The sequence below is a fragment of the Schistocerca piceifrons genome, chromosome 4, assembly GCF_021461385.2.
Source record: "Schistocerca piceifrons isolate TAMUIC-IGC-003096 chromosome 4, iqSchPice1.1, whole genome shotgun sequence".
Lineage (NCBI taxonomy): Eukaryota > Metazoa > Arthropoda > Insecta > Orthoptera > Acrididae > Schistocerca > Schistocerca piceifrons.
The window spans coordinates 104,186,132-104,194,366 of record NC_060141.1 but is presented as its reverse complement, the minus strand read 5'-3'; the positions used below and the strand labels follow the sequence as shown (position 1 = coordinate 104,194,366).

Genomic DNA, 8,235 nt, shown 5'->3' with positions numbered 1-8,235 from the left:
GAGCAGTTTATAGTGGTGACACGTATCAATCATTTATTCATATTCTTATTCGTAAATAGCAATTCGCGAAATGTGTAAAAGTATAACCATTAACAAAGAAACTTTGAAATGTAATGGATGTCTGTAGGCGATGACGAAAAGTCAATAAATGCAAAAAAAGTTCATCACGTATAATGGATGTAAAAATAGAAGGGTACTGCTGAACAGCCGTAGCAATTTTTGTACATACTAACTACGATCTATTTGAAATGAGAAGTTCTGGCGATTAACAGCAATCGGCTCCGGTGCCACGAAAATCTGCGGCGGTAGGGGCGAGTGTGTGCTGGTAAACGAAATATCACGACTGCCTGCGGATCCGTTGGAGGGAGTAAAAGGGGGAGTGGTGGAGGAGTGGGGGTGGGGGGAGGGGGAGGAAAGGGTGGCCAGTGTTGGCCGGGTGGCGCAGTCGACAACTGAGACTTCGCCAACTTCCCCAGCAGTTGTTTATTTTTATAAGAACCTCGCACTTGCTGAGTGAAGAGACACAGTTAAGGGAAAAGTTTGACCGTAGAGCTGACTTCCATTCTAGAAGAGAATTCGAACACCCTGCCGCTGCGGGTCACTCTCTAAATCCTCCTCCCCTCCCTCCCATCCCGCACCCTATCCCTTTTCTCCTTATCTGTTGCAGTTTCTTTCTTTCCTGTTGGCACAGACAGTACTTCAAGTGAGAAGAAATTTTTCACACGTGTACCTGAGATAAGATTCTATAAAAGATAAATGATGAAGCACATAAGCAACACATAGTTGACATAACTAGTGACACTGATCGTGACTCATTTCGTACTCTACGCTGCCAAGAATATGCACCAAACGTCTCACTTCCGTCTTGCAGGAACGTAAACTTTTCGTCAGGTTTGGAAGGTGTTCATTAACAACGCCTGATGCAAAGTAGTACGCACTCTTTGCTCTTTTCATCTGTGAGATGCTGACTTTCGTTTCTTTAATTAATCAACTGTCACTTCGCTTGAAAACGTTATTTTTGTTCAAGTAGCTCTTTCAAATGCGTTCATTTGAAATAACTGTTTTATTTCCTTTTACAATATATCCTTTACTAACGGAATTTCTCGTAAACCTAAGATCACACTTTTACGCAGGAGATCACACATCATTCTTCGAAGAGCATATTTTCTACACCTTGCAAGCAAACGAGTTCGCCTTCTTTGGACAGTAAGGGAGGTCCTGTGTCTTCCTCTGCTAAGGTCAACCTATTAGACCCGTCTAGGCATCTCCAGTGCGTCCAGTGCGTCGTGATACAGCACGTTACTGGTAAGCTCCATTATTCCTGTGGCGATGTAACAATTCATCTTCCCATATTTCATCCTTATGCAATAATTTTACAATTCCGAAAGTTCTCTAGTTCTCTACAACAATTCAGGAATTTTTCTCCTCGTGCATTCTATACACGACCAGTAAAGTACTTTTGCTGCCGAAAGGTATAACTCATTTCGTATGTGTTGTTGATAACGCAATTCGTTTTAGATTTGCCAACATTCGTTTCTTCTGACACATTACTTTCCTTCTACGTTTGCATATTCCCAGGGTAGGACACTTATTAACTTGCTCCCTTTGAGATGTAATAAAGATGAATCTGCAGAGACTAGCTATTACTGATGTGCTACTGCTGTTGTGGATTATTATATCACATGAGAAGGCAACGATTGAAACGGGATACTATGACATCTCGGGTTCCTCAGAAGAGAATGTCCTATATTCTCCTTCCAGGATATGCAGTAGCCTTTTGGGGCTTTTGGTGGCTGGACAATGAGGAAGTCCCAATGGCGCAGTAGCTAATCCTCCACCTTTATTGTTCGAGCAGTGGATAATTACAGATGGAGTGACATTGCCTCATGAGATAGAGTGTGGAATACGCAAGTGAGGTGATGCCAAATCTTCTTGACGTAGCAACTTCTGAATACAACTTCGGTCAACAGTACTCACTTTAAGTCTTCCAGCACTTGGAAGGAACGTGGCACTGTCTACCCATTGTAGCAAAGCATAGTGACATTTGTTTATGTTCCTTTATTCTTTGTTGTCTTTTAGGCTTTTTGGAATCATTACCCATTCACTCGTTCGTGCAGCCCACCACAATTTCCTCTCAGAGTAGCACTTGTGCCTTGCATCCTCAATTATTTGTAGGATATATTACGATATTTGTCTTCCTCTATCGTTTTCATGCTCTACAACAGCATCTAGTGTCATTGAAATTATTCCCTGATGTCTTTACACATGTCTTACTGTAACGCCGGAAATGCATATCCTCCTATTTCCATCTATTGTACTATAATTTTTTTCCTTGTTTTGTTACCTCAAGATATGACATTTCTGTGTCTTTATATATTGTAATTGTTTTACTATTTGTATATATATATTTATGCGTTTATGTCGATGAATAATTGGTTTGTTTTGAAAATATTATTTGTATTTTTACGCTGGGTCTGGCCTAGGGAAAACTATGCTATCGAACGAATACATCGATAGGTCTTGAGGAGAACCAAAGTGTATAGGATCTTTGGTAGTGTTAACTCTGCCGCGTGGAGCGCGGGCAGAGAAGAGAGGGTCTGGCTGCAGTAGTGCGGTTTAGCAGGTGCGTTGTGTGACGCTCCCGCGAGTTGCCCCGCTTTCGGGGTTTGGCAGCATGTAATTGCGCTCGACTTGCTATGATAGTTTCTGACACGGTGTCGCGGACGGGAAGCACTAGCTGGCGCACATCAAGAGCCCGTTTCGCTTGGTGACAGTGTCGAGAAGAAGGCGCGCCAACATCCAGCTTCTGCAACAGCGACGGCCGACGATGAGTGACTGTCGCCACCTCCGCGACCGACGACTTCAAACCTTCAATCAACCAACAAGGAAGACTGGAAGCACGTAAAGTTTTAGAACTATATGGCAGACCTCAGCTTTTAAAATTGTTGCATCACAAAATTACAGCAACTTAGCATGAACCCTTGTTGCTCATTGTCCCAATTGCATTACCAAGCAGGGTCCCTTCCTTTTCCGAAATGAACCAGAGTTTCGTTGAAATTCAGACGCCAGCATTAAAGTAATATCGTTCCATTTCACTGCTTTAATATCAAAGTTCAGTTAAGGTATTCATAGGTGGCTACAATATTTATATTACACAAGCACAAATTAAGAGTGCGAGTTTTGTTAGCATATTTTAGCTTACCTGTGACTGCAGCTCAGCTTGATACGTACTAAATGCTACTATTGTTAATTGTCTAGAATCATTTAATTCAAGTTCAAAGTTAAATCTCTTATTTCTAAATTGCATAGATTCATGTAGCTTTTGAAATGATTGTTGAGGCAGCCCAAGACTAACCTTATTTTACTGAATTTCGTAGTGCTTCAGAAACAAATCTCATTATTAAATTCAGTCTCTAAATTAACTTTCAATTTTCCGGTTTTATTAATTCTTTTGCTAAATTAAGTCAGAGTGTAGCGAAATTTATTACTTCTGACAAACTTTCAGTTTTCACACAACACGTGTCAACCTTCAGTTGCCACGCTTTTAGTGCTAATTATATGTGCAATAACCTTTCTTTTTCAGTTATTATAGTAGTTTTCCATAGGACTGGCGAACGTAATTTTCCCCAAATCTCAAATATCTAATTAACGCCAATTAATTGTTAACGTGACGACCGCACATTTACTTCCTATATTAATTTTACCCTTTTCTCAAAATTAATTTCCACCAATTTCATTTGCATTTTTCCTTTCATTTAGATGTAACCTTTCCTCCCTCTTTACCGACAAATTAACTTCGGTGACGATTGCTTTTCCCAAATTTCCATCAGGTGCCCGCGGTTTAATTTTTCACTGTCATTAAGGTCGATAAGTGAGGGGAAGGTTACATTACCATCTTGACCCCTGAGTGTTTTCTATACATTCCTTTCTTCACCTACACTGGGGAGAACCTGTTCATTTCGTATCCTATAGTTCCACCTTACCTTCAATGTTCTTCTCGTGTGCCACATCTAAGACGCTTTCGGTTCTCTTGAGTTCTGGTTCTTCTTCGACAATGCATGACAAAATTCTGTGCTCAATAGGTACATTCTCAGAAATTTGTTCCCCAGATTAATGTCGATATTTCTTATTTCCAGACGTTTCTTGACGAGGATTTCCCTGTATATCTTAATCTGGTTAGAAAAATTCATTAAATTCGTCAACTCTGCGGTCCCAATTTTCCTGTTCTGTTTGTCGCTGAGATGGTTTCTGCTACCACTCGTCTATCTTCGGCTTACTCTCAGTCTAACTTCTGTACCCATTAGGCTGATAATTCAATTTAATAGATTCTTCTACACCTTCGCTGAGGATATCAATATCATCGGCGAATTTCACCATTACTACCCTTCCACCTTGAATTTTAATCCCATTCTTGTACTTATCTTATATTTTCGTCATTGCCTGTTAGAAGTAGAGAATGTAAAATAGGGGCGGGTGAAAGACTACAGGTCTGTCTTAGACACGTTTTAATGCGAGCACTTCTTTCTTCGACTTCCATTGTTATTGTTCCCTCTAGGTTCTTTTACATATTTTCTGTTCTCAGTCTTTCCTTATAGCTTACATCCATTTTTCCAATATATCTAATACCTGTCAACACTTTACATCATCTACCACTTTTATCAGCCCCACTAATTTTATAAGCGTGTCATGTTTTTTTTTTCTTTTTTTATTAAATTTAGTTTCTCTGAGGAAATGGTCGTATAAGTGATCCTATATTTTCTTTTCCATTCTTTTACATACTATTCTTCTTAGTAACTTGGATGTACGAGCAGTTAAGCCGAAATTACGGTGGTTCTAGCACTTACCTGGCATTTCATTCGTCGAGATTAATGTGGATGATATTTTGAAAGTCTGATGTTATGTCTCCAGATTCATAGATTCCACACGAACTCTAATAGTCTTGGTTGCCACTTCCCCCCAATGGCTTCAGAAATTCCGAAGGTATGTTACATATTCCTTGTTTTTCATTTGATCGCAAGCCTTCCTCTATTAAATTCTGACTCTAGTACTGGTAACAAAGAGTTTTTGTTAGGACCGGAAGTAACATTTAGCCCAAACAATCAGTGTAATACATTGCATTAGGTGTTACGTCTACATGGTTTTAATCTTTTGTTCACGCATGTGCGTCATATGATGAGATCTAACGATATATTTGTCAACTACTTTCAGGCAAGTGTACGGCACTGTTCCATTTTTACTCAGAAGTGCCCACTTCCGGACAGAATCGGATGATAGGTGACGCATCTGACTATGCCTACAAAATTTTTCACAATAAAAGGATGACAGCCAAAAACAGTTGCAGGATTAAATTTTTTATTAAAATTCTTGACCACGGATTCGGTACATATAAATATACCTTCATCAGAAGTAAAACTTCCTCAACAGAAAGACACATTCATTAGAAAAGCCATATCAACGAAAGTGAGAAACAGAAGCTTAAGTAACGGTGAAATTACCAAAGTAATACAGACACAAAATCTTTAGTACTTACTAAAATTACATCATGCAATGGAGAATAATAAAACAATTATGCCAAAGGCGTCGTCAGTAATTAAGACATCTCCATTTGTACAACATGTGTAATGGGCACAGGATCAAAGCGAACAGTTTAGCACCATTACGTCGCCTATGAACGATTGAGACACGAGTGTGAAAGCACTAGGGCAGATGGTTTCGCCGAGAGAGGGCACTTGCATGTGCCAGACTCGCGCATATTAAAATCCATAAGTACATACATAAGCGCATCAAAAATTATCAAAGGTTGTGTAAATTCAAACTCTGCCTTAATAAATAAAACGTATCAGACCAATTAAAGACATTTATGTAAAATAGAAATATAGAGCCAATTTACCGTTTTCATAGTGTGAAACGGATAAAGCTTGCGCTTGGAACATCTAACGAGAGAGGGCACTAGTGTAATGCGCGAGAGTCTCGCGTAACGTAGGCAGTGAAATACATACTAGCGAAGCAACCAAAATTTTATAATAAAACGAAACCATCTGTCATTATGAATAAAACATATTAGTCATTTAACCACACTACACATTGAAATTCATATCTAACAAACATCAAAATACGTAGAATCCCAACAAGACAGGAAAAGCGCATTGCACCGCCATCAACAAGCGAGAAAATAACTACTAGTCAGCCAGACTATATTACATTAAAACAATGAGGGGTTTGAAACTGTCTAAAAAGTTTTTGTTTCGAAGCTGCACCTGTTCATTAAGAACAAAACCATCTTTTAGAGACAGATGCTTGAAAATCTCTAATTCTTCGAGCAAGTCTAGTTTGTAACCTTTATTCGCTTCATGAAGCAGCTCTACGTCGTCCAGTTCACATGGCGTGAGCCGTAAGAGCCATAGATGTTCAGCAAAGGTGGAATTATGTACGTTTTCCCCATTTTTACCTAACATGTGTTCTTTACACCTAACTTTAATGGGTCTACCTGTCTGCACTATGTAATAGTTTGGGCAGTCATTACAAGTAATTTTGTATACCCCGGACTTAGTGCTGAGTTCTTCTCGTGCTCCAATATTATGAATTACTCTACGTTTCAGGCTATTATTTACGGAAAAAGCAACTCTATAACCGTATTGTTTCTGTAAAAGTCTTCTTATCTTATATGAAACGTTCCCCAAAAATGGAATAGAAATAAAGTTATTACTATCATACTTTTTTGCCCTTTTATCTCCTAAAGTAGAAAAATTTTCAGCTGTTTTTTTCCTTGCAATTTGATCAATTAATTTAGGGTCGTATCCATTGTTAGTAGCTTTCAATTTTAATAAAGATATTTCATTTTCCAAACAATTCTGTGCTAAAGATGTGCTCAAGAATTTTAACAGTTGCTGCTGCAGCCATGTTTAAAATCTACAAAATATTTATTCAGTTGTGGATTTCACCCCTTATAGCGTAACGGCAAGAGTCGAAACTGGATATCATCAGGTGTAATTACGCTATTACACCGTTGTTGTCAGTAATCCAGAGGCAGTAACGTATCCAGGAGCAGGAACAGGATTGGTAGTATTCAGTACAACATGTGTCTAAATACACACCCTCATTGTCGACATCTGACTTCTGCTGGAAGAGTTCTCAGCTGACAGGAAAAAGCTTGGGTCCACAAACAAAAGTTTTTCCTCCTCAAAACAGGAGATTTCTATAGAATAGAAACCAAACTACAAGGAAGAGAGAAGTAGAGATGAAATGAATAGAGTAAAGAAAAGTAAGGACATCTAGGGAAGAAGTAAAAGCTTGTTGTGCAAATCTTCGATTAGTCGAAACTCCCCAGGAGAGTGAATCCACACAAAAATGAATGTGCCCAAGGCGCGGAAATGATTTTGATGATGACCAGATACAGTTTGATAAATGTAAACAATGGTGTAGGTCTTTATCTCTGTGATCACCGCTCAAGAATATCTCGTACGAGCTCCTGCCCAACAGAATGAGTGCTATTATCCACCGGTGCGTGCACAGTACGTAGTTAACGATTTTATTTTCTTCCTGTAGTAAGAGGAGAGATGCTTTTAGTTTTGCAGTGACTACCACGAGCACTTAGGCAACGGCCTTGCCGCAGTGGATACACCGGTTCCCGTCAGATCACCGAAGTTAAGAACTGTCGGGCGTGACCGGCACTTGGATGGGTGAACATCCGGGCCGCCATGCGCTGTTGCCATTTTTCGGGGTGCACTCAGCCTCTTGATGCCAAGTGAGTAAGTGTGCAGAAGTTTCCAGACGTGCTAATGGTAACTGTGTGTTGAAAATTGCTCAAAGAACACATATTGATGAGGTTATGAGGGGTAGAATACTAGGGCGACTGGAGGCTGGTCAAACACAGCAGATCATAGCACGGGCCCACCGTGTGACACGAAGCGTGATCTCAAGATTATGGCAACGATTCCAGCAGACAGGAAACGTGTCTAGGTGCTACAGCACGGGACGTCCACAGTGTACAACACCACTAAAAGACCGATATGTCACCATCAGTGCCCGCAGACGGCCACGGAATACTGTAGGTAGTCTTGCTCGGGACCTTACCGCAGCCATGCAACAGTTGTCTCCAGACACACAATCTACATACGACTGAACAGACATGGTTTATTCCCCAAGAAACCTAAAAGGTGTATGCCACTGACCCCTGGTAACAGGAGAGCCCGTAAAGCCTGGTGTCAAGAACACAGTACATGGTCAATGGAACAG

The 8,235-nt window shown here is 40.0% G+C and overlaps 1 pseudogene; it reads left to right on the top strand.

The window, feature by feature from the left end:
- The first annotated feature begins 7,593 nt into the window (after positions 1-7,593).
- On the top strand, positions 7,594-7,711 carry LOC124797030 (annotated as a pseudogene).
- Positions 7,712-8,235: the final 524 nt, after the last annotated feature.